At 38.1% G+C, this 27,654-nt stretch overlaps 2 non-coding genes across 2 annotated transcripts; one reads left to right on the plus strand and one right to left on the minus strand.

Annotated features, from left to right (window-relative positions):
- Positions 1-809: 809 nt before the first annotated feature.
- Positions 810-917, minus strand: LOC112739654 (small nucleolar RNA R71). The gene has a single exon (XR_003170587.1). It is a non-coding gene; the product is annotated as a small nucleolar RNA R71 (small nucleolar RNA).
- Positions 918-9,514: 8,597 nt separating this feature from the next.
- On the plus strand, positions 9,515-9,622 carry LOC112740021 (small nucleolar RNA R71). Its single transcript, XR_003170957.1, has one exon. It is a non-coding gene; the product is annotated as a small nucleolar RNA R71 (small nucleolar RNA).
- The last annotated feature ends 18,032 nt before the right edge of the window (positions 9,623-27,654 follow it).

The following is a 27,654-nucleotide window of genomic DNA, read 5'->3' on the forward strand; positions in this document are numbered from 1 at the left end:
CTCATAATTAAAATAAAAACAAAAAAATATTGTTCTTTTCTTTTAATTAAAATTCGAATACACTCCCTCTCTCATCTCTTTCTATTTATTTATTCATTTACTAGCACTTCTCTTCTACTCATAATTCAAACCCTCTCTCTCTCTCTCTCTGTGTTTGAATTTCTTCCTCCTTTTTCATTCTATTCTTCTATTCTTCTACTCACATAAAGGAATCTCTATACTATGACATAGAAGATTTCTCTTCTTTTCTGTTCTCTTCTTTTTCACATGAGCAGGAACAAGGATAAGGACATTCTAATTGAAGCTGATCCTGAACCTGAAAGGACTCTAAAGAGGAAGCTAAGAGAAGCTAAAGCACAACACTCTGGAGAGGACCTTACAGAAATTTTTGAAAAAGAAGAAGACATGGCAGCCAAAAACAACAACAATGGTGGAGATGCAAGGAAGATGCTTGGTGAATTTATTGCACCAACGTCTGATTTCTATGGAAGAAGCATCTAAATCCCTGCAATTGGAGCAAACAACTTTGAGCTTAAGCCTCAATTAGTCTCTCTAATGTAGCAGAATTGCAAGTTTCATGGACTTCCATTGGAAGATCCTCATCAGTTCTTAGCTGAATTCTTGCAAATCCGTGACACTGTTAAGACCAATGGGGTTAATCCTGAGGTCTACAGACTTAAACTTTCCCCTTTGATGTAAGAGACAGAGCTAGGACATGGTTGGACTCACAACCTAAAGAAAGCCTGAACTCTTGGAAAAAGTTGGTCAATGCTTTCTTGGCCAAATTCTTTCCACCTCAAAATTTGAGCAAGCTTAGAGTGGAAGTTCAAACCTTCAGACAGAAGGAAGGTGAATCCCTCTGTGAAGCTTGGGAAAGATACAAGCAACTGATCAGAAGGTGTCCTTCTGACATGCTTTCAGAATGGAGCATCTTATGTATATTCTATGATAGTCTGTCTGAATTGTCCAAGATGTCATTGGACCATTCTGCTGGTGGATCTCTTCATCTGAAGAAAATGCCTGCAGAAGCTCAGGCACTCATTGAGATGGTTGCAAATAACCAGTTCATGTATACTTCTGAAAGAAATCCTGTGAATAATGGGATGACTCAGAAGAAAGGAGTTCTTGAGATTGATACTCTGAATGCCATATTGGCTCAGAACAAAATATTGACTTAGCAAGTCAATATGATTTCTCAGAATCTGACTGGAATGTAAGCTGCATCCGGCAGTACTAAAGAAGTCTCCTTTGAAGGAGAAGCTTATGACCCTGAGAATCCTGCAATAAAAGAAGTGAATTACATGGGAGACTCCTATGAAAACACTTACAATCCTTGATGGAGAAATCATCCAAATTTCTCATGGAAGGATCAACAGAAGCCTCAACAATAATGGTGGGAGAAATAGGTTTGGCAATAGCAAGCCTTTTCCATCATCTTCTGAGCAACAGATAGAGAATTCTAAGCAAAGCCTCTCTGACTTAGCAACCATAGTCTCTGATCTATCTAAGACCACTCTCAGTTTCATAACTGAAACAAGGTCCTCCATCAGAAATTTGGAGGCACAAGTGGGTCAGCCGAGTGAAAGAGTTACTGAAATCCCTCCTAGTACTCTCCCAAGCAATACAGAAGAGAATCCCAAAAGAGAGCGCAAGGTCATAAATATACCAAGGCGTTCAAACGCCCACCTGAGACCCTTTTCTGGAGTAAAACGCCAGAACTGGCACCAGAACTGGAGTTAAACGCCCAAACTGGCACCCAAGCTGGCGTTTAACTCCAATAATGGCCTATGCACGTGAAAGCTTCAATGCTCAGCCCAAGAACACACCAAGTGGGCCTCGGAAGTGGATTTCTGCACTATTTGCACTTAATTACTTATTTTCTGTAATCCCTAATAACTAATTTAGTATAAATAGCACTTTTTACTGTTATATTGGGGATCCCTTTTATCTTGTCATCAGCTTGGAATCACTTTAGGGAGCCTGGCCATTCGGCCAGGCCTAGACTTCTTTCTCTTATGTATTTTCTACGGTGGAGTTTCTACACCTCATAGATTAAGGTGTGGAGCTCTGCTGTTCTTCATGAATTAATGCAAGTACTATTGTTTCTCTTTCAATTCATGCCTACTTCTTCTCCAAGATATACTCTCGTACTTAATTCAGTTAAGTCAGAATGAAGGGGTGACCCGTGATAATCACCCACTATCTTCGTTACTCGCTTAGCCAAGATCCGCGTGCCTGACAACCACAAGCGGTCTACATGATGTTCAACGTAGTCATTGGACGACAGCCGGAGTATATTCTCTTGGGTCTCTGATCTATAGACCGAGTCCGGGAGATTAGAACCTTTGTGGTATAGGGTAGAACTATTGGCAGCATTCCTGACAGCCGAAAAGTCTAAACCTTGTCTGTAGTATTCCGAGTAGAATCTGGGAAGGGATGACTGTGACGAGCTTCAAACTTGCGAATGTTGGGCACAGTGACAGTGTGCAAAAGGATAAGGATCCTATTCTGACGCTAGTGAGAACCGACAGATGATTAGCCGTGCGGTAGTTGTACCTGGTATTTTTCATCCGAGACGAGAAATTTGATAGTTGATTAGCCGTGCAGAAATCGTACCTGGTATTTTTCATCCGAGAGGATCATACAGCTTGCCATGGAAAGGAGCACGCATGATTGGAAGAAGACAATAGGAAAGCAGAGGTTCAGAAGCAACAAAGCATCTCCAAATGCTTATCTGAAAATCCCACCAATGAATTACATAAGTATCTTTATTTTATTTTATGTTTTATTTATCTTTTAATTTTCAAAACCGCATAACCATTTGATCATTCTCATCTAGTGCGTTATGGAAGGCAAGGACTTGTACCTTCTGGTATGCGAAATTGCTACTCAGGTTGTGAATTGTTGTTCGAAATTGATTCCCTGGAAATGGCACCAAAAACGGATGCACAGGACCATGGTCTAAACATGTCTTCACAACTTCGCATAACTAACCAGCAAGTGCACTGGGTCGTCCAAGTAATACCTTACGTGAGTAAGGGTCGAATCCCATGGAGATTGTCGGTATGAAGCAAGCTATGGTCACCTTGTAAATCTCAGTCAGGCGGATATCAAATGGTTATGAAGTTTTCGAAAATAATATAATAAAATAGGGATAGAAATACTTATGTAATTCATTGGTGAGAATTTCAGATAAGCGAATGGAGATGCTTTCGTTCCTCTGAACCTCTGCTTTCCTGCTATCTTCATTCAATCAGTCTTACTCCTTTCCATGGCTGGCTTTATGTGATACATCACCACTGTCAATGGCTACTTTCGGTCATCTCTCGGGAAAATGATCCAATGCCCTGTCACGGCACGGCTAATCGTCTAGAGGCATCACCCTTGTCAATGGCTTCATCTTATCCTCTCAGTGAAAATGGTCAACGCACCCTGTCACAGCACGGCTATTCATCTATCGGTTCTCGATCATGCTGGAATAGGATTTACTATCCTTTTGCGTCTGTCACTAACGCCCTGCAATCGCGAGTTTGGAGCTCGTCACAGTCATTCAATCATTGAATCCTACTCAGAATACCACAGACAAGGTTTAGACCTTCCGGATTCTCTTGAATGCCGCCATCATTCTAGCTTACACCACGAAGATTCCGATTAAGAGATCTAAGAGATACTCATTCAGTCAAAGGTAGAACAGAAGTGGTTGTCAGGCACGCGTTCATAGGGAATGATGATGATTGTCACGTTCATCACATTCAGAGTGAAGTACGAATGAATATCTTAGAAGCGAAATAAGATGAATTGAATAGAAAACAGTAGTACTTTGCATTAATCTTTGAGGAACAGCAGAGCTCCACACCTTAATCTATGGAGTGTAGAAACTCTACCGTGAAAATACATAAGTGAAAGGTCCAGGCATGGCCGAGATGGCCAGACCCCAAAACGTGATCAATAGATCAAAAGATAATCCAAAGATCCAAGATGGTCAAAAAGACGTCTCATACAATAGTAAAAGGTCCTATTTATAATAAACTAGCTACTAGGGTTTACATGAGTAATTAATTGATGCATAAATCCACTTCCGGGGCCCACTTGGTGTGTGCTTGGGCTGAGCTTGAGTGTTGCACGTGTAGAGGTCCTTCTTGGAGTTGAACGCCAGTTTTTGTGCCAGTTTGGGCGTTCAACTCTGGTTTTGGATCCTTTTCTGGCGCTGGACGCCAGATTTGGGCAGAAAGCTGGCGTTGAACACCAGTTTACGTCGTCTATTCTTGGCCAAAATATGAACTATTATATATTGCTGGAAAGCCCTGGATGTCTACTTTCCAACACGAGTAGAAGCGCGCCATTTCGAGTTCTGTAGCTCTAGAAAATCCACTTTGAGTGCAAGGAGGTCAGAATCCAACAGCATTAGCAGTCCTTTTTCAACCTCTGAATCTGATTTCTGCTCAAGTCCCTCAATTTCAGCCAGAAAATACCTGAAATCACAGAAAAACACATAAACTCATAGTAAAGTCCAGAAATGTGAATTTAACATAAAAACTAATGAAAACATCCCTAAAAGTAACTAAATCCTACTAAAAACATACTAAATACAATGTCAAAAAGCGTATAAATTATCCGCTCATCACAACACCAAACTTAAATTGTTGCTTGTCCCCAAGCAACTGAAAATCAATTAGGATAAAAAGAAGAGAATATACTATAAATTCCAAACTATCAATGAAACATAGCTTCAATCATATGAGCGGGACTTATAGCTTTTTGCCTCTTGAATAGTTTTGGCATCTCACTCTATCCATTGAGGTTCAGAATGATTGGCATCTATAGGAATTCAGGGTTCAGATAGTGTTATTGATTCTCCTAGTTCAGTATGATGATTCTTGAACACAGCTTCTTTATGAGTCTTGGCCGTGGCCCTAAGCACTTTGTTTTCCAGTATTACCACCGGATACATAAATGCCACAGACACATAATTGGGTGAACCTTTTCAGATTGTGACTCAGCTTTGCTAAAGTCCCCAATTAGAGGTGTCCAGGGTTCTTAAGCACACTCTTTTTTTTTTTTGCTTTGGACCTTGACTTTAACCGCTCAGTCTCAAGTTTTCACTTGACACCTTCACGCCACAAGCACATGGTTAGGGACAGCTTGGTTTAGCCGCTTAGACCAGGATTTTATTCCTTTAGGCCCTCCTATCCACTGATGCTCAAAGCCTTGGGATCCTTTTTATTTGCCCTTGCCTTTTGGTTTTAAGAGCTTTTGGCTTTTTCTGCTTGCTTTTTCTTTTTCTTTCTATTTTTTTCGCCTATTTTTTTTCTTTTTTTTTTCTGCAAGCTTTGCTCTTTGCTGCTTTTTCTTGCTTCAAGAATCATTTTTATGATTTTTCAGATTATCAAATAACATGTCTCCTAGTCATCATTCTTTCAAGAGCCAACATATTTAACATTCTTAAACAACAACTTCAAAAGACATATGCACTGTTTAAGCATACATTCAGAAAACAAGAAGCATTGTCACCACATCAATATAATTAAACTAAGTTCAAGGATAAATTCAAAACTCATGTACTTCTTGTTCTTTTGAATTAAAATATTTTTCATTTAAGAGAGGTGATGGATTCATAGGACATTCATAACTTTTAGACAGAGTAACTAATTACTAATGATCATGTAATGAAGACACAAACATAGATAAGCACATAACATAGAAAACGAAAAACAGAAGAAATAAGAACAAGGAATGAATCCACCTTAGTGATGGTGGCGTTTCCTTCTTGAGGAACCAATGATGTCCTTGAGCTATTCTATGTCTCTTCCTTGTCTTTGTTGCTCCTCCCTCATTGCTTTTTGATCTTCTCTTATTTCATGAAGCATGATGGAGTGCTCTTGATGTTCCACCCTTAGTTGTCCCATATTGGAACTCAATTCTCCTAGGGAGGTGTTGATTTGCTCCCAATAGTTTTGTGGAGGAAAGTGCATTTGAGGCATCTCCGGGATCTCATGGTGATGATCTTCATACGCCTCTTGAGCTCCATGAATGGGCTCTCTTGCTTGCTCCATCTTTTTCTTAGTGATGGGCTTGTCCTCTTTAATGAGGATATCTCCCTCTATGTCAATCCCAGCTGAATTGCATAGGTGGCAAATGAGGTGAGGAAAGGCTAACCTTGCCATAGTGGAAGACTTGTCAGCCACCTTGTAGAGTTCTTGTGGTATAATTTCATGAACTTCCACATCTTCTCCAATCATGATGCTATGGATCATGATGGCCCGGTCTATAGTAACTTCAGACCGGTTGCTAGTGGGAATGATTGAGCATTGAATAAACTCCAACCATCCTCTAGCTACAGGCTTGAGGTCCAATCTTCTTAGTTGAACCAGCTTGCCTTTGGAGTCAATCTTCCATTGAGCTCCTTCTACACATATGTCCATAAGGACTTGGTCCAACCTTTGATTAAAGTTGACCCTTCTAGTGTAGGGGCGTTCATCTCCTTGCATCATGGGCAAGTTAAACGCCAACCTCACATTCTCCGGACTAAAATCTAAGTATTCCCCCCGAACCATTGTAACATAGTTCTTTGGATCCGGGTTTTTACTTTGATCATGGTTCTTGGTGATCCATGCATTGGCATAGAACTCTTGAACCATTAGGATGCCGACTTGTTGGATGGGATTTGTTAGAACTTCCCAACCTCTTCTTTGAATTTCATGTCGGATCTCCGGATACTCATTTCTTTTGAGTTTGAAAGGGACCTCAGGGATCACCTTCTTCTTGGCCACAACATCATAGAAGTGGTCTTGATGGGCTTTGGAGATGAACCTTTCCATCTTCCATGACTCGGATGTAGAAGCTTTTGTCTTCCCTTTCCCCTTTCTAGAGGATTCTCCGGTCTTAGGTGCCATCAATGGTAATGGAAAAACAAAAAGCTTATGCTTTTACCACACCAAACTTAGAATTTTGCTCGCCCTCAAGCAAGAGGAGAAAGAATAGATGAAGAAGAAGAAGAAATGGAGGAGAGGGAGAAAGTGATGTGGTTCGGCCAAGAAGGGTGTAGAGGGGTTGTGTTGTGTGAATTTGAAGAAGAATGGAGGGCTTTATATAGGGAAGGGAGGGGGGGAAGGTTTCGGCCATATGGGTGGGTTTGGGTGGGAAATTGGTTTTGAATTTTGAAGGTAGGTGGGGTTTATGAGGTAGGTTTATGGGGAAGAGTGGATGGATGTGAGTGGTGAAGAGGTGATGGGGAAGAGAGATTGAGGTGATTGGTGAAGGGTTTTTGGGGAAGAGTGTTTATGGGGTTGTGTGAAAGAGAGTGGTGAGAAGAAATGAGTGGAGGTAGGTGGGGATCCTGTGGGGTCCACAGATACTGAGTGGATCCTGTGGGGTCCACAGATCCTGAGGTGTTCAAGGATTTACATCCCTGCACCCATTAGGCATGTAAAAATGCCTTTGCACACAACTCTGGGCGTTCAGCGCCAGGTTGGTGGCCATTTTGGGCGTTCAACGCCCATTTGTGTGCCATTTCTGGCGTTGAACACCAGAACCATGCCTGTTCTGGCGTTCAGCGCCCAGAAGCTGCCCATTTTCGGCGTTCAGCGCCAGAACCATGCTCTGTTCTGGCACTGAACGCTAGACAGATGCTCCTCCAGGGTGTGATTTTTCTTCTGCTGTTTTTGATTCTGTTTTCAATTTTTCTATTTATTTTGTGACTCCGCATGATCATGAACCTATAAAGACATGAAAAACAATGAAAATAAAAATTAGATAAATAAACATTGGGTTGCCTCCCAACAAGCGCTTCTTTAATGTCAATAGCTTGACAGTGGGCTCTCATGGAGCCTTACAGATGTTCAGAGCATTGTTGAAACTCTCCAACACCAAACTTAGAGTTTGGATATGGGAGTTCAACACCAAACTTAGAGTTTGGTTGTGGCCTCCCAACACCAAACTTAGAGTTTGACTGTGGGGGCTTTGGTTGACTCTGCTTTGAGAGAAGCTTTTCATGCTTCCTTTCCATGGTTGCAGAGGGAGATCCTTGAGTTTTAAACACAAGGGAGTCCTCATTCCATTGAAGGACTAGTTCACCTCTGTCAACATCAATCACAGCTCTTGCTGTGGCCAGGAAAGGTCTTCCTAGGATGATGGATTCATCCTCTTCCTTTCCAGTATCCAGGACTATGAAATCAGCAGGGATGTAAAGGCCTTCAACCTTTACTAATACGTCCTCTACTTGTCCATATGCCTATTTTCTTGAATTGTCTGCCATCTCTAATGAGATTTTAGCAGCTTGCACCCCATAGATTCCCAGTTTCTCTATTACAGAGAGGGGCATGAGGTTTATCCCTGAACCAAGGTCATACAGAGCCTTAAAGATCATGGTGCCTATAGTACAAGGTATTATGAACTTTCCAGGATCCTGTCTCTTCTGAGGCAATGTCAGTTGATCCAGATCACTTAGTTCATTGATGAACAAGGGAGGTTCAACTTCCCAAGTATCAATGCCAAATAATTTGGCATTCAGCTTCATAATTGCACCAAGAAACTTGGCAGTTTGCTCTTCAGTAACATCCTCATTCTCTTCAGAAGAGGAATACTCATCAGAGCTCATGAAGGGCATAAGGAGGTTCAATGGAATCTCTATGGTCTCTAGATGAGCCTCAGAGTCCTTTGGTTCCTCAGAGGGAAACTCCTTATTGATCACTGGACGTCCCAGGAGGTCTTCCTCCTTGGGATTTGCGTCTTCCTCTCCCTCTTTGGGTTCGGCCATGGTGCTTATGTCAATGGCCTTGCACTCTCCTTTTGGATTCTCTTCTGTATTGCTTGGGAGAGTACTTGGAGGGATTTCAGTGATCCTTTTACTCAGCTGGCCCACTTGTACTTCTAAATTTCTAATGGAAGACCTGGTTTCATTCATGAAACTCACAGTGGCCTTAGATAGATCAGAGACTAGATTTGCTAAATTAGAAGCATTTTGTTCAGAGTTCTCTGTCTGTTGCTGAGTGGATGATGGAAAAGGTTTATTATTGTTAAACTTGTTTCTTCCACCATTATTAAAGCCTTGTTGAGGCTTTTGATCCTTCCATGAGAAATTTGGATGATTTCTCCATGATGAGTTATAGGTGTTTCCATAAGGTTCACCTAAGTAATTCACCTCTGCTATTGCAGGGTTCTCAGGATCATAAGCTTCTTCTTCAGAAGATGCCTCTTGAGTACTATTGGATGCAGCTTGCATTCCATTCAGACTCTGAGAAATCATATTGACTTGCTGAGTCAATATTTTGTTCTGAGCTAATATGGCATTCCGAGTATAAACCTCAAGAACTCCCTTCTTCATAGGCGTCCCATTGTTCATAGGATTCTTTTCAGAAGTGTACATGAACTGGTTATTTGCAACCATGTCAATGAGTTCTTGAGCTTCTGCAGGCGTTTTCTTTAGGTGAATGGATCCACCTGCAGAAGTATCCAATGACATCTTAGATAACTCAGACAGACCATCATAGAATATATTCAGGATGGTCCATTCTGAAAGCATGTCAGAAGGACACTTTTTGGTCAGTCCTTTGTATCTCTCCCAAGCTTCATAGAGGGATTCACCTTCTTTTTGTCTGAAGGTTTGAACATCCACTCTAAGCTTGCTCAGCTTTTGAGGAGGAAAGAACTTGGCTAGGAAAGCCTTGACCAGCTTATCCCAAGAGTTCAGGCTATCCTTAGGTTGAGAGTCCAACCATATTCTAGCTCTGTCTCTTACAGCAAATGGGAAAAGCATGAGCCTGTAGACTTCAGGATCTACTCCATTAGTCTTAACAGTATCACATATCTGCAAGAATTCAGTTAAGAACTGAAAAGGATCTTCAGATGGAAGTCCATGAAACTTGCAGTTCTGCTGCATCAGAGAAGCTAATTGAGGTTTCAGCTCAAAGTTGTTTGCTCCAATGGCAGGAATGGAGATGCTTCTTCCATGTAAATTGGAATTAGGTGCATTAAAGTCACCAAGCATCCTCCTTGCATGATTATTATTTTTGGCTGCCATCTCCTCTTCCTGTTCGAAAACTTCTGAAAGGTTATCTCTGGATTGTTGTAATTTAGCTTCTCTTAATTTTCTTTTCAGGATCCTTTCAGGTTCTGGATCTGCTTCAACAAGAATGTTCTTGTCCTTGCTCCTGCTCATATGACAAAGAAGAGGGCACAGAAAAAATAATAATAATAGAGTTCCTTTATACCATAGTATAGGGATCCCTTTGTGAGTGGAAGAAAAGAGGGAGATAAAGAATGTAGTGTAATGGAAGAAACACAACTGTGAGGAGGGTAAAGATGTGAGATGAGATGTTAGTAGATGAATAAATAAATAGAATAAGATGGGAGAGGGAGAATTTTTCGAAAATAATTTTTGAAAAAGGGTTAGTGATTTTCGAAAATAGTTTTTTTTGAAAAAGGTTAGTGTTTTTTTTTTTTCGAAAAATTTTAAAATCAAAAATAAAAATAGTTAGTTAATAAAAAAGAAATTTTTGAAAAAGAGGGAAGATATTTTCGAAAATTAGAGAGAGAGAGTTAGTTAGGTAGTTTTGAAAAAGTTAAGAAACACACAAAAAGTTAGTTAGTTAGTTGAAACAAATTTTGAAAAGATAAGAAGTTAGGAGGTTAGAAAAGATATTTTGAAACCAACTTTTTGAAAAAGGTAAGATAAGAAGATATTTTAGAAATTAGTTTTGAAAAAGATTTGATTTTTAAAATCTCAATTAATGACTTGATTCATAAGAAATCACAAGATATGATTCTAGAACTTAAAGTTTGAATCTTTCTTAACAAGCAAGTAACAAACTTCAAATTTTTTGAATCAAAACATTAATTGATTATATTATTTTCAAAAATTTGATATAAAAATAAGAAAAAGATTTTTGAAAAATATTTTTGGAATTTTCGAAAATAACTAAGAATTTTGAAAAAGATTTGATTTTTGAAAAATATTTTGAAAAAGATAAGATTTTCAAATTGAAAATTTGATTTGACTCATAAGAAACAACTTGATTTTAAAAATTTTTGAAAAAGTCAACTCAAATTTTCGAATTTGATGAGAGAAAAAGGGAAAGATAATTTTTTGTTTTTTTTTTTTTTTTGATGAAGAGAGGGAAAAACAAGAAAAATGATGCAATGCATGAGAATTTTAGATCAAAACATGTGATGCATGCAAGAATGCTATGAATGTCAAGATGAACACCAAGAACACTTTGAATGTCAAGATGAACATCATAGACACAATTTTGAAAAATTTTTAATGCAAAGAAAACATGCAAGACACCAAACTTAGAATTCTTTAATGCTTACGCACTAAGAATTCAAGAATGCAGATGAAAAACACCATACAACACAAAACAAAAAATCATAAAGATCAAACAAGAAGACTTACCAAGAACAACTTGAAGATCATGAAGAACACTATGAATGCATGAAATTTTCGAAAAATGCAAGATGCACATGCAAATGACACCAAACTTATGACATGACTCATGACTCAAACAAGAAACACAAAAAATGTTTTTGATTTTCTAATTTTTTTGGATTTTTTCGAAAATTATATGAAAAAGAAAAAATAAGGATTCCAAAATTTTTAACATGAATTCCAGGAATCTTGCATTCTTAGTCTAAAGCTTCAGTCCAGGAATTAGACATGGCTCACTAGCCAGCCAAGCTTTCAATGAAAGCTCCGGTCCAAAACACTAGACATGGCCAATGGCCAGCCAAGCTTTAGCATGTAAATCAGACATGACATGCCTGACATACCCTACAGTCGTATAACAGCTGATGGTTGGAAGCCTCAGTCCAAACGAATTTAGACATGGCTTTACAGCCAGCCAGGCTTCACATGCTTCATGAAACACTAGAACTCATTCTTAAAAATTTTGAATGAAATAAAAAAAAAATACATTTTTGAAAACATTTTTTTTTCGAAAACTGATGAGAAAATTTTGAAATATTTTTGAAAAATTTTTGAAAAGAAAACGAAAAGAAAGTTACCCAATCTGAGCAACAAGATGAGCCGCCAGTTGTCCAAACTCAAACAATCCCCGGCAACGGCGCCAAAAACTTGGTACGCGGAATCGTGATTACACTTTAATTATGTAAAGTTCATTGCTCTTTCTTTCTCCAGCAACGGCGCCAAAAACTTGGTATGCGAAATTGCTACTCAGGTTGTGAATTGTTGTTTGAAATTGATTCCCTGGCAATGGCACTAAAAACGGATGCACAGGACCATGGTCTAAACATGTCTTCACAACTTCACATAACTAACCAGCAAGTGCACTGGGTCGTCCAAGTAATACCTTACGTGAGTAAGGGTCGAATCCCACGGAGATTGTCGGTATGAAGCAAGCTATGGTCACCTTGTAAATCTCAGTCAGGCGGATATCAAATGGTTATGAAGTTTTCGAAAATAATATAATAAAATAGGGATAGAAATACTTTTGTAATTCATTGGTGAGAATTTCAGATAAGCGAATGGAGATGCTTTCGTTCCTCTGAACCTCTGCTTTCCTGCTATCTTCATTCAATCAGTCTTACTCCTTTCCATGGCTGGCTTTATGTGATACATCACCACTGTCAATGGCTACTTTCGGTCATCTCTCGAGAAAATGATCCAATGCCCTGTCACGGCACGGCTAATCGTCTGGAGGCATCACCCTTGTCAATGGCTTCATCTTATCCTCTCAGTGAAAATGGTCAACGCACCCTGTCACGGCACGGCTATTCATCTGTCGGTTCTCGATCATGCTGGAATAGGATTTACTATCCTTTTGGGTCTGTCACTAACGCCCTGCAATCACGAGTTTGGAGCTCGTCACAGTCATTCAATCATTGAATCCTACTCGGAATACCACAGACAAGGTTTAGACCTTCCGGATTCTCTTGAATGCCGCCATCATTCTAGCTTACACCACAAAGATTCCGATTAAGAGATCTAAGAGATACTCATTCAGTCAAAGGTAGAACGGAAGTGGTTGTCAGGCACGCATTCATAGGAAATGATGATGATTGTCACGTTCATCACATTCAGAGTGAAGTACGAATGAATATCTTAGAAGCGAAATAAGATGAATTGAATAGAAAACAGTAATACTTTGCATTAATCTTTGAGGAACAGCAGAGCTCCACACCTTAATCTATGGAGTGTAGAAACTCTACCGTGAAAATACATAAGTGAAAGGTCCAGGTATGGCTGAGATGGCCAGCCCCCAAAACGTGATCAATAGATCAAAAGATAATCCAAAGATCCAGGATGGTCGAAAAGACGTCTCATACAATAGTAAAAGGTCCTATTTATAATAAACTAGCTACTAGGGTTTACATGAGTAAGTAATTGATGCATAAATCCACTTCCGGGGCCCACTTGGTGTGTGCTTGGGCTGAACTTGAGTGTTGCACGTGTAGAGGTCCTTCTTGGAGTTGAACGCCAGTTTTTGTGCCAGTTTGGGCTTTCAACTCTGGTTTTGGATCCTTTTCTGGCACTGGACGCCAGATTTGGGCAGAAAGCTGGCGTTGAACGCCAGTTTATGTCGTCTATTCTTGGCCAAAATATGAACTATTATATATTGCTGGAAAGCCCTGGATGTCTACTTTCCAACGCAAGTAGAAGCGCGCCATTTCGAGTTCTGTAGCTCCAGAAAATCCACTTTGAGTGCAGGGAGGTCAGAATCCAACAGCATTAGCAGTCCTTTTTCAACCTCTGAATCTGATTTCTGCTCAAGTCCCTCAATTTCAGCCAGAAAATACCTGAAATCATAGAAAAACACACAAACTCATAGTAAAGTCCAGAAATGTGAATTTAACATAAAAACTAATAAAAACATCCCTAAAAGTAACTAAATCCTACTAAAAACATACTATAAACAATGTCAAAAAGCGTATAAATTATCCGCTCATCACCTTCCACGGTTCATCAGGAGGTACATGGCTAGGGTTCATGTCCGAGGCACTCTGCCATTTCCTTATCGAATTACCCAGATGGCCTACCGAGCTCAGGTGCCTTGGGAGCTTGAGGATGAGAAGCCACCGGCTGCTGACTGCAAAAAGATTATTCCACACGGCAAGCGGTTCAAAACTCTAGGCCACAGACCACCTTCTCTTACTGCCTCTACTGACGTGGCCACATCCTCCGCAGCACCTTCAGCGCCTGCTGCACCTCCCACATCCACAGCACCTTCACCCGCTTCCTAGCCAGTCTACCATCTAGTGCACCGCCTCTTTGAGCGCATTGATCAGATGGAGCGCCACACTCAGCGGCGTATTGAGCAGTCTGAGTGTCGCAAAAAGCGATGTGATGAAGAGAATTTTTGACGGTTTAAAATTTAGCTAATGGAGTCTCGTTGTAAAGTATAGTTTCCAAACCAATCAATAATCCTTTCATGCAAAAATTTAGGTTGTCACATGTACAAACCCCAATAAGAATTAACCGAAGTATTTGAACTCCGGATCATCTCACAAGGAATTGCAATGAAGTGTATGCTTATTGGCTATGAAGGATGTAAGGGGGGGTTTTGGTTGATTAGAGGGGCAATAAAATAAAAAGACAAGAAAAGTAAATTGAGCAAGTAATTAAAGAAAGCAAGTAAAAAAGAGAGACATTCATGGCAAGAATTGAGATCATAGGCTTTCTATCCTAGTCATGCATGATTAATTCGCCTTATTTAGTTAACTCACACATCGGGAGACTGTCAAACAAGACTAATTAATCATGTCACAAATATAAACAAGAATTTATCTCATTACGTCAACTCCAACAAATAGGGAGAAAGTCTAACGAGACTAGCTAATCTCAATCCAAAAGTCCTAACCAACTTACTAATTAAATTAGCAAAAGATTAGCGTCAATGGAAACAATACTAGCTAACAACTCTAGATCACCAACATAAGTTGGGTTTTCATGACTCAACATTACCCAATCACTCTTTCCAAGCCAAGAATGCTCAAAATCTACTCTAACATCCTTCCAAGCATTTTATCAAACACTTGGAAGGCATAAAAGGAAAGCATAATAAATGGCAAAAAATAGTAAAATCTACCAACTATAATTTGCAAGAAAAGTAAATCAATAATTCAAATTAACAATAAAAGAACATCAAACATAAAATTGCATTAAAAGAAATCAAGATCCAACAAGATTCATGAACATAAAAGCAACAAAATAAAAGAAATGACAAGTAAAACTAGAAGAGTAGAGATATAACAACAAGAAATTAAAAGGAGAAACTAAATCAAAGCAAGAATTAAAACTTGGATCCAAGAAGAATTAACTAAAACTACCCTAAAATCTAGAAAGAGGAGAGAACCTCTCTCTCTCTCTAGAATTCTACCCTAAAACATGGTGAAAACTAAACTATGACTACTTTTTTCATTCCCCCTTCAATCCTTGGGTTCAATAGCATCAGAAATGGGTTGGATTGGGCCCAAAATGAGCTGCAAAATCACTGGGGGCGATTTCATAAAAGTGGGCCACGGACAGCATCGGCGCGCGTGCGCAAAGTGCTCGTGCGCGCCACTGAACGTGAAGCAACATATATCGAATTTTATATTATTTCGAAGCCCCGGATGTTAGCTTTCCAACGCAACTTGAACCGCCTCATTTGGACCTCTGTAGCTCAAGTTATAGTCGATTGAGTGACAAGAGGTCAGGCTTGACAGCTTTACGGTTCCTTAATTTCTTCATGAGTTCTCCCACTTTGTATGCTTTTCTCCTCACTTCTTCCATCCAATACTTGCCTTATGAGCATGAAATCACTCAACAAACACATCAAGGCATCAAATGAAATTAAAGTGAATTAAAATCATCAATTTTAGGGCCTAAAAAGCATGTTTTCATATTTAGGCACAAATCAAGGGAGAATTACAAAGCCATGCTAATTCATTGAATAAATGTGAGAAAAGTTGATAAAATACCCCAAAATAAGCACAAGATAAACCACAAAATCAGGGTTTATCAAATCTCCCCACACTTAAACTAAGCATGTCCTCATGCTAATATCAAGAAAGAAGCAAAGGGACATCAACATTTGAGTTGTCACAATTAACAAACCCTAATGAAAATTAACCGAAGTATTAAGACTCCGGGTCGTCTCACGAAGAGTTACAATGAAATGTATGCTTATTGGCTATGAAGGATGTAAGGGGGGTTTTGGTTGATTAGAGGGGCAATAAAATAAAAAGACAAGAAAAGTAAATTGAGCAAGTAATTAAAGAAAGCAAGTAATAAAGAGAGACATTCATGGCAAGAATTGAGATCATAGGCTTTCTATCCTAGTCATGCATGATTAATTCGCCTTATTTAGTTAACTCACACATCGGGAGAATGTCAAACAAGACTAATTAATCATGTCACAAATATAAACAAGAATTTATCTCATTACGTCAACTACAATAAATAGGGAGAAAATCTAACGAGACTAGCTAATCTCAATCCAAAAGTCCTAACCAACTTACTAATTAAACTAGCAAAAGATTAGCGTCAATGGAAACAATATTCCATAAGTCCTAATCAACTCACTAATTAAATTAGCAAAAGATTAGCGTCAATGGAAACAATACTAGCTAACAACTCTAGATCGCCAACATAAGTTGGGTTTTCATGACTCAAGATTGCCCAATCACTCTTTCCAAGCCAAGAATGCTCAAAATCTACTCTAACATCCTTCCAAGCATTTTATCAAACACTTGGAAGGCATAAAAGGAAAGCATAATAAATGGCAAGAAATAGTAAAATCTACCAACTACAATTTGCAAGGAAAGTAAATCAATAATTCAAATTAACAATAAAAGAACATCAAACATAAAATTGCATTAAAAGAAATCAAGATCCAACAAGATTCATGAACATAAAAGCAACAAAATAAAGGAAATGACAAGTAAAACTAGAAGAGTAGATATGTAACAACAAGAAATTAAAAGGAGAAACTAAATCAAAGCAAGAATTAAAACTTGGATCCAAGAAGAATTAACTAAAACTACCCTAAAATCTAGAGAGAGGAGAGAGCCTCTCTCTCTCTAGAATTCTACCCTAAAACATGATGAAAACTAAACTATGACTACTTTTTTCATTCCCCTTCAATCCTTGGGTTCAATAGCATCAGAAATGGGTTGGATTGGGCCCAAAATGAGCTGCAAAATCGCTGGGGGCGATTTCATAAAAGTGGGCCACGGACAGCATCGGCGCGCGCGTGAAAAGTGCGCGTGCGTGCCCCTGAACGCGAACCAACATATATTGAATTTTATATTATTTCGAAGCCTCGGATGTTAGCTTTCCAACGCAACTGGAACCGCCTCATTTGGACCTCTGTAGCTCAAGTTATGGTCGATTGAGTGCGAAGAGGTTAGGCTTGACAGCTTTACGGTTCCTTCATTTCTTCATGAGTTCTCCCACTTTGCATGCTTTTCTCCTCACTTCTTCCATCCAATACTTGCCTTATGAGCATGAAATCACTCAACAAACACTTCAAGGCATCAAATGAAATTAAAGTGAATTAAAATCATCAATTTTAGGGCCTAAAAAGCATGTTTTCATATTTAGGCACAAATCAAGGGAGAATTACAAAACCATGCTATTTCATTGAATAAATGTGAGAAAAGTTGATAAAATCTCCCAAAATAAGCTCAAGATAAACCACAAAATCGGGGTTTATCAAATCTCCCCACACTTAAACCAAGCATGTCCTCATGCTAAGAATAAAGAAGGACAAGAAAAGGGTATGAACATTTATTCAATGCAAGTAAACTATGTAAACTTATCTACATGCATGCAACTAAATGCAAAATGATTCTACCTACTTGGTTAAAAGTAAATCAATCCCCAAGAACATATATGAACAAGTAGGGCTAAGTAGTATGATGACTCATGAATCCTACCAATTCAAACATCAAAATGAAGTACAAGTAGATATGCAAGAAGAAAAGCTCATGAAAGCCGGGAACAAGAGATTGAGCATCGAACCCTCACCAGAAGTGTATCTGCTCTAGTCGCTCTAGTGTATAGGGTCGATCACTCAATTCTCTTCTACTCATGCTTTCCATGATTTGTTTTTCATCTAACAATCAACAATTATTCAATGCATGCATACATTCATCATGAGGACTTATTCATAGGTTGTAATGGGGCTAAGGTAAAGGTAGGGATGCATATGGTCAAGTGAGCTTGCAATTTGGATCTTTGATTAACCTAAGCTCTCACTAAACACATATAACAACCTATACAATTCTAATACAATACCTAGCTACCCATGATTCCCACTTTTTCACATACTCATGCATTCTTTTTAATTCATATTCCATATGCATTGATTTTTATTGAACTTTACTTTGGGGTATTTTTGTCCCCTTTTTATTTTTTTTCTCTTTTTTTCTTTTCCTATATATATATATATTTTTTTTTTTCTTTTTGTTTACGTTTTTTTTTCACACATTTTTTTTAAAGTATATACAAACGTATCAATGCATATGGTTTTACATATTTAATGCATAAGCATGTACCCAAGTCCCAAAATTTTCAATCAAAAATATAAAATACACTTTTACCTCAACCAATGTCCCAAGTTTCCCATACCCAAATGGTACACACCCTCACTAGCCTAAGCTAATCAAAGATCCAAATTAAGGATATTTATTGTTTTTCACTTAAGGGTAGTGATGTGCTAATATTAAGAACAAAAGGGATTCAATAGGCTCAAAATTGGCTAACAATAGTTGATAAAAGGTAGGCTATTTGGATAAGTGAGCTAAATGAAATGATGGCCTCAATCATATAAATGCATGTACATATAGAATAATGGACATAAAGAATCAAACAAATCAAAGATTACAATCATAGAAAGAGAACAATGCACACAAGAATGAAAATAAGTGGTTATAAGATGTAACCACACCATAAGGCTCAAAACTCACATGCTTGTGTTCTTAGCTCAAAAACCATGTTCCAAAATAAATTCTTCAAGCAAGTTCAACAAGAAATTTTTTTTTTCAAATTGGTAGGGTGACCTAAAAAAACAATTTTTCTTGGAAAAGAAATCATCACCCTAACCAAGTAGTCCTAACATAAAAAGAAGTGGTAAAATATGTACAATTTCTAACTAGCATGCAACCTATCATGCAATGCAACAACTAACTAACAAGGACAAAAATTAAGAATTGGTGTTGAAAAAGGAAGTTGTTACCCATGGAGATCGGTCGGACGACCTCCCCACACTTAGAAATTTGCACCGTCCTCGGTGCATGCAAAGGAGAGCAAGGTGGACGGGTTGCTACAATTGATGAGCTCCTTCAAAAGGTTGTGCGGATGAACTTGTTTGTTGCCCCATTTGAAGCTTTTCATTTCTTTTCTTCTTGGTGGCCAACCTAAAAGGAGAGAAAAAGAAAGAAAATTATGCCTACAACAAAGATATCAAAGCAAATAGAACATAGGCGGGGGCTAATGCCAAAGAAGAGTAAAGTTCGCACTACATGTTAGCTACGCATGTAAGTGAGAGATCAATATAGGCAAAGGGCATATCAATTAATACTTGATGCAAGAACAAGTTATAGCATGAAGAGCATATTGAGCGTCAAGCTTAATCAATAATTGACACAAACAAGATTAGTGGTAAGCATGAGAGCATTTGGTCCCATCCTAACTCAATGATGATGAAGTATAAAAACAAGGGATCATGAGTCAGGAAGGACTAAAGCACCAATCTTGTGTGTAGAGAAAATATTACAATTAATACCAAACAAGTCACAAAGCACCAAGATTAACCAAGAAATTCTCAACAATTGAGTAAAAGAATCCAACATCATTATTAAAATAAGAAACTTAGAAAAGAAAATAAGAACAAGCTATAAAAAAAATTAAAATGCAATAGGTGATAATAGGCAAATACAATAAAAGAAAATGGAAGAAAATAAATTTTTCTTTTTTTTATTTTTTATAAATTTTTTTTTTAAAAAAATTTTCAAGAGAAGAAGAAGAAGAAAAAAGAAAAAAAGAAAAAAAAAAGTAGAAAGAAAGAAGAAGAAAAGAAGAAAGAAGGAGAAAGGGGAAAGGAGAAAAACAGGGTGCAAATCCGTGCATATGCGCCATGCGTGCTTAGGCACGGATGCAGCAGGTACAATCCGCACGCGTGCGCCATGCGTGCTTGGGCGCGGATGCGACAGGGACAACCGGCGCGTGCGCGCCATGCGTGCTTACGCGCGGATCGCCTGGCACAAAGTAGGCATAAAGTGGGCACAACTCTCTGGTTTTTGTACCAGGAGTGTGATATGCACCACCCGCGCCCGCGCGCACTGCGCGCTTGGGCGCCGATTCCCTTTTTTTTTTTTTAAAGAAGCACAGACACAGAATTTAATACTCTCCTAATCTATAAACATTCTAAAGCAAGCAAAATTCAAATTTAACAACAAATCTTTTTGGTTTTTTTTTTTTTGAAAAATTTTTAAATACACTAAAAACAAAACTTATACTACAAGCAAAATGCAATCTAACTACAACTATTCTAAGCAAAGCATGAATGCAATAAACAACCTACCAACAAAAGCAAAATGCATAAGAGTATATAAAATAAGAAAACTACCTACAATGGCAACTCCAATCACTTTTTGACCAAATCTAAAAGAGAGTGGAAAAAGTTTACCATGGTGGGGTGTCTCCCACCTAGCACTTTTAGTTTAAGTCCTTAAGTTGGACATTTGGGAGGCTCCTTGTCATGGTGGCTTATGCTTGTATTCATCCTTGATCCTCCAAGAATGCTTGCTCCTCAATTGGTTGTCAGAATTTCCAACCATTTCCACCAAGCTTGGATGAAATTCTTCCCAAGATATGAGCTCCCAAAATTGATCTTCATATATTCCCGGATCCCAAATCTTGTTTTTGCACCCATCTTCAAGTTGATCATCATAGCTCCAATTGGGTAGTTTAGCCTTGGAATTCTCAAAGAAGCCTCCAAACAACTTCCTAGACCCATGAAATTTGGTTCTACACCAACCATTGCCATTCAACTTTGAGCATGCAACCATTATGAACTTAGAGTGATGTGTCCAACCACTACACAACTCTCTCCTACTCTTAACTCCACAAAGAGCTCTAAGTTGCCCATCATTTTCAATCAAACCATATTCAAGTGGGAAAGTAAACATTAGAGATAAGGATTTTACCCACTTGAATGTTATGTTGGATGGTGACTTAGGAAGGGATATCTCTAATGGTCTTGTAAGTTCCATTCCTTTGTGCTCTTCTTTGACTACCTCCATCTCTTTACAACTTTCCTTAACTTCAACCTCTTCCTCTTGGTGGCTTGCTTCCAATTCAATTTCTTCTTTATTGCTCACCAAGGGCATGAGAGGTTGTGCAACTTCTTCTTTGGTCTCCATGTCAAGCCCAATGGGAAGGGATTCAATTGTACATAGGAATTCCTCAATGATTGAATCCATCTCTTGGTCAACCTCTTCAAAGTTTTCCACCATGATATGCCTTGGAGGTTGTACACCCTCCTCAACATCAATATCAAGCTTCTTGGAAGAAGGCTCTATGACTTTACATTCCCATGGACTTTCATGCAAAAATTTGAGTTGTCACAATTAACAAACCCTAATGAAAATTAACCGAAGTATTAAGACTCCGGGTCATCTCACAAAGAGTTACAATGAAATGTATGCTTATTGGCTATGAAGGATGTAAGGGGGGTTTTGGTTGATTAGAGGGGCAATAAAATAAAAAGACAAGAAAGTAAATTGAGCAAGTAATTAAAGAAAGCAAGTAATAAAGAGAGACATTCATGGCAAGAATTGAGATCATAGGTTTTCTATCCTAGTCATGCATGATTAATTCGCCTTATTTAGTTAACTCACACATCGGGAGAATGTCAAACAAGACTAATTAATCATGTCACAAATATAAACAAGAATTTATCTCATTACGTCAACTCCAATAAATAGGGAGAAAGTCTAACGAGACTAGCTAATCTCAATCCAAAAGTCCTAACCAACTTACTAATTAAACTAGCAAAAGATTAGCGTCAATGGAAACAATACTAGCTAACAACTCTAGATTGCCAAAATAAGTTGGGTTTTCATGACTCAAGATTACCCAATCACTCTTTCCAAGCCAAGAATGCTCAAAATCTACTCTAACATCCTTCCAAGCATTTTATCAAACACTTGGAAGGCATAAAAGGAAAGCATAATAAATGGAAAGAAATAGTAAAATCTACCAACTACAATTTGCAAGGAAAGTAAATCAATAATTCAAATTAACAATAAAAGAACATCAAACATAAAATTGCATTAAAAGAAATCAAGATCCAACAAGATTCATGAACATAAAAGCAACAAAATAAAGGAAATGACAAGTAAAACTAGAAGAGTAGATATGTAACAACAAGAAATTAAAAGGAGAAACTAAATCAAAGCAAGAATTAAAACTTGGATCCAAGAAGAATTAACTAAAACTACCCTGAAATCTAGAGAGAGGAGAGAGCCTCTCCTCTCTCTAGAATTCTACCCTAAACATGATGAAAACTAAACTATGACTACTTTTTTCATTCTCCTTCAATCCTTGGGTTCAATAGCATCAGAAATGGGTTGGATTGGGCCCAAAATGAACTGCAAAATCGCTGGGGGCGATTTCATAAAAGTGGGCCACGGATAGCATCGGCGCGCGTGCGCAAAGTGCGCGTGCGCGCCCCTGAACGCGAAGCAACATATATCGAATTTTATATTATTTCGAAGCCCCGGATGTTAGCTTTCCAACGCAACTAGAACTGCCTCATTTGGACCTCTGTAGCTCAAGTTATGGTCGATTGAGTGCGAAGAGGTCAGGCTTGACAGCTTTACGGTTCCTTCATTTCTTCATGAGTTCTCCCACTTTGCATGCTTTTCTCCTCACTTCTTCCATCCAATACTTGCCTTATGAGCATGAAATCACTCAACAAACACATCAAGGCATTAAATGAAATTAAAGTGAATTAAAATCATCAAATTTAGGGCCTAAAAAGCATGTTTTCATATTTAGGCACAAATCAAGGGAGAATTACAAAACCATGCTATTTCATTGAATAAATGTGAGAAAAGTTGATAAAATCCCCCAAAATAAGCACAAGATAAACCACAAAATCGGGGTTTATCACGATGCTATGAGCATCTGAAGCTGATGATGAGGACTAGACATACTGACATCCCCTCCAAGCCTGACACACCATCGGAGCACTCTGAGAAAGCGGAGGAGGATGAGCAGGATGAGGAGGCACAGGTGGAGGACCAGTAGCATCCACAGCAGGAGGAGCCTCAGCTTGAGCAGCCGGCAAAGCTACAGGCACCTACACAGCCAGTGCCCACAGAGCCAGCAGCACACCCTTCAAGAGGAGATGATCCCTCACACCCGGCTTGTATAGAGCATCGAGGACGATGCTGTGATCTAAGTGTGGGGAGGTCGCCATCTCTGGCGGATTCTATTATGGTGAACTATTTCATATTTTTATCCTATTTTGCTTTATTTTGTATTTTTCTTTATTTCATTTTATTTTTTTTCTTTTAGCACTTGCACATTTTATTTTATTGTACTTCTGTTTATTTTTCACTTTGTTACATTTTGCACTTTGGGCTATATATACCTCTGATATTTAGCTTGAATTGCACATTTAGCCTGTTAGTTGTGATATAGGAAAAACATGGATTATTAAGTTTAGTTTGCCCTTTTAGCATATGAGAAATTGATTTTATAGAAAATAGGGAGTAAACTAGAAATTTTTAGCTCTTCATAATCACAACATCTCAGTTAGCATATATAATAATAATAATAATAATAATAATAATAATAATAATAATAATAATAATAAGTGTTGGTCAATTGATGACATTTTCAAGAAATGTATTTATTTTAAAAAAGGCATTTAAGATTCACATTGATTTGAGTTAAAACCTTTTGGCAACTTGCATGATATATATAATTGGAATATGGTTTTTGAGCCAAAGAACACACAATCCGTGAGTTTTTGAGCTTAATTGTATGGTTGCATTATTTAACCATAATATTTTATTCTTGTGTGTTTCTTCACCATGATTGCAGGCTTTACTTTGTTCCATTCTATATGTCCACTATTTAGTGTATTTGCATGCATACATATGATTGAGGCCATTATTTGTCATTAGCTCACTTATCCCAATTAGCCTATCCTTTCAATCAACCTTGTTTGCCACTTTGAGCCTTTTAATTCCCATTTATTCTGTATTTTACCACATCACTAGCCTTAAGCCTTAAGATAGAGATTGTGTATCAATTAAGTGTGGGAAACCGTGGGAACTTGGGTTGATAAGAAAGTATTGAATTTTATTGATAATATGTTGGGAATTTGGGTGCATACTCATGGGAGACCAGAAAGACCATGTGCATTGATATGCTATGTTTATTTTTATGTTCACAAAAAAATTCAAATAAATAAGTAATTAAATAAGGGGATAAATTACCCCAAATGTTAAGTTTAAATAAAAGATCAATGCATATGTGGTGAAATTAAGAAAATTTGGTACATGAGTATGTGATGCAAAAGTGGGAATTATGGGTAGCTAGGCATGATTTTAGAAGTACATAGAGTATGTGTATGTTAGGTGAGAACTTAGGCTAGTCAAGGATTCAATTTATAGCTCACTTGGCCATACATATATCCTCACCCTTACCTTAATCCCATTACAACCTTGAAAGACCTCATGATGTTTGCATTTGTACATTAAATAGTTGTTGATTGGTTAGATGAAGAACAAAGTCTTAGAAAGCATGACTAGAGAAGAGTTGAGTTGGTTTAACCCCAAACACTGAGTGATTAGAGTGCATATACAAATCCAGTGAGGGTTCAATGGCTCATCTCCATATGTCCATATTTGATCATTGCTTGTCTTACAAGTTTGTGAACTCTTTTGTTTAACTCAACTCAATTATGAATGTGTTTTAATATGATTTAGCCCTTGATTGTGCATATATGATTTCTTGAGAATTTGACTCAATTTGACCACATGTATGCTTATATATATAGATAGATGGTAATTAGAATAGCATGATACATGTAGGTAGCTCACATTTAAATAGGTTGCATTGCATAAGTTCCACCATTCTGCCTTCACTCTTTCGGTTTTCCTGAGCTTAGCATGAGGACATGCTAATATTTAAATGTGGGGAGATGATAAAACCACTATTTTATAGTTTATCTTGTGCTTTAATTTGCGTGGTTTTTATCAATTCTTCTCCTTTTTTGGCATCATCTTTATTCTTTATATTAAAAATGCCAGTAGGTCGCACGCGTGACCTACGCATACGCGTGACATGCGCCACGTGCAGAAAGTTGCAGAAAGTACATGGAGCAATTTTTGGGCTCCTTTTCGGCCCAATTCCAAGCTCGAGAACACAGAATAGAGGCTGCAGAATGGGGGGAATCACACATCATTCATTCATTCATCAATTATTCACAATTTTAGGTTTAGATGTAGTTTCTAGAGAGAGAGAGGTTCTCTCCTCTCTCTATGTTTTAGGATCCCTCTTAGTTTTAGGTTTATTTCTATTCAATTCCCGGTTCAATATTCTTTTAATTTAGTTTCTCCTCTACTTTTATTAGTTCTAGAACTTTAGCTTATCTATCTCTCTTATTGGTTTACTTATTTCCCCAATTTGGTATATGAACCTTTCATGTTAGAATTGATTTTATATTTAATACAATTTGAGGTATTTCAGATTTATGATTGTTTTTATGTTATTGATGCTTTCAATTGGTTTTTGAATTTTACATTCCCTATTATTTTTCTATATTTTTATGTTATGCCTTCCAAGTGTTTGATAAAATTCTTAGGAATGTTTTAAATTAGCTTTTTACATTATTAGCTTGAATTGATTAATTGGATATGCTTGAGTTATCAAACTCCTTTGTTGATGGTTAATTGAAAGTTGCTGGTTGATTTGGATCCCTCTAAAGCTAGTCTTTCCTTAGGAGTTGACTAGGACTTGAGGAATCAAATTGATTCATCCACTTGACTTTCCTTCATCGTTAGAGGTTAACTAAGTAGTTGCAATGGACAATTCTCATCACAATTGATAAGGATAACTAGGATAGGACGTCTAATTCTCATACCTTGCCAAGAGTTTTCTTAATTATTAATTTACTTTCATGCAATTTATTTTTCTTGTTCCTTATTCAAAAACCCTAAAAAGATAATCTTCCATAACCAATAATAAATACACCTCCCTGCAATTCCTTGAGAGATGACTCGAGGTTTAAATACTTCGGTTTATTTTTATTGGGTTTGCTTAAGTGACAAACAAGTTTTTGTATGAAAGGATTCTTTGTTAGTTGAGAAACTATACTAGCAATGAGAATTTATTGTGAATTCTTTACTAGCAAAATTCCGATCATCAGACCCCAACAAGTTGATATCTGATTTCCTGCAGATCTGTGATACTATTAAGACGAATGGAGTGAAACTCGAGGTTTACAAGCTCATGCTCTTTCTTTTTGCTGTAAGGGACAAAGCAAAGCTATAGCTGGATTCTCAGCCTAAGAAGAGCCTAGACACATGGGACAAGGTGGTCACTGGATTTTTGACCAAGTTCTTTCCACCCCAGAAGCTAAGTAAGCTTAGAGTGGAAGTCCAGACCTTTAGACAAAAAGAGGGAGAGTACCTCTTTGAGGCCTGGGAGAGATACAAGAAGATAATCAGGAGATGCTCTCCTGACATGATTTTAGAATGGACCAGGCTGGAAATTTTTTATGATGGCCTCTCTGAAATGGCCAAGATGTCACTGGATCACTCTCCTGGTGGTTCACTACACATGAAGAAGACTGCTGAGGAGGCAACCGAGCTTATTAAAATGGTTGCTAATAACCAATACATGTAAACTTCTGAGAGAAACCCTGTGAACTCTGAGACCACTCAGAAGAGAGGAGTCATGGAAGTGGACACACTGGATTCCATATTGCCACAGAACAAGCTCATGTCCCAACAGATCAACATGATCTCTCAGTACTTGACCAGGATGTAGTTTTCAAATGTCAATACACAGGATGCGTTCTATGACATGACTGGGAGTTATATTCAAGGGAACATTTGTGACATTACTCAGAACACCATGGAGGAAGTAAATTACATGGGGAATTCCTCCAGAAATCCCAATAATGATCCCTACACAAACACTTTTAATCAGGGATGGAGTAATCACCCTAACTTTGGGTGAGAGAGCAACAGAGGCCTCAACAAGGCTTCAATAACAATCAGGGTGGAACCAATCAAAATAGGTTCAACAACAAATAGTTCCAATCCTCTCAGCAGCAGATAGAGACGCCTCAGTAAAGCCTCTCTGACTTAGCCACAATAGGTTCTAACCTCTCCAAGATCACGCATAGCTTTATGCAAGAGACTCGATCCTCTATTCGAAACTTGGAGATACAAGTGGTCAGCTGAGCAGCCAGATACCTGAGAGACCTTCCAATACTCTTCCAAGAAACACAGAGGTAAATCCAAGGGAGTAGTGCAAGGACAAGGAGGCCAAAACCAAGGAGGAATATGCTGCTGGGGAATTGAAGGAGAACAAGTCTCAAGAAGAGACTGAGAGTGTACTCGTGAATGCCCCAATAGATATGAAGAAGCCTGAATTACAACACACTGTGAATGTGCATGAGGAGACAA

The sequence above is a fragment of the Arachis hypogaea genome, chromosome 13 (genome assembly GCF_003086295.3).
Source record: "Arachis hypogaea cultivar Tifrunner chromosome 13, arahy.Tifrunner.gnm2.J5K5, whole genome shotgun sequence".
NCBI classification, from domain to species: domain Eukaryota; kingdom Viridiplantae; phylum Streptophyta; class Magnoliopsida; order Fabales; family Fabaceae; genus Arachis; species Arachis hypogaea.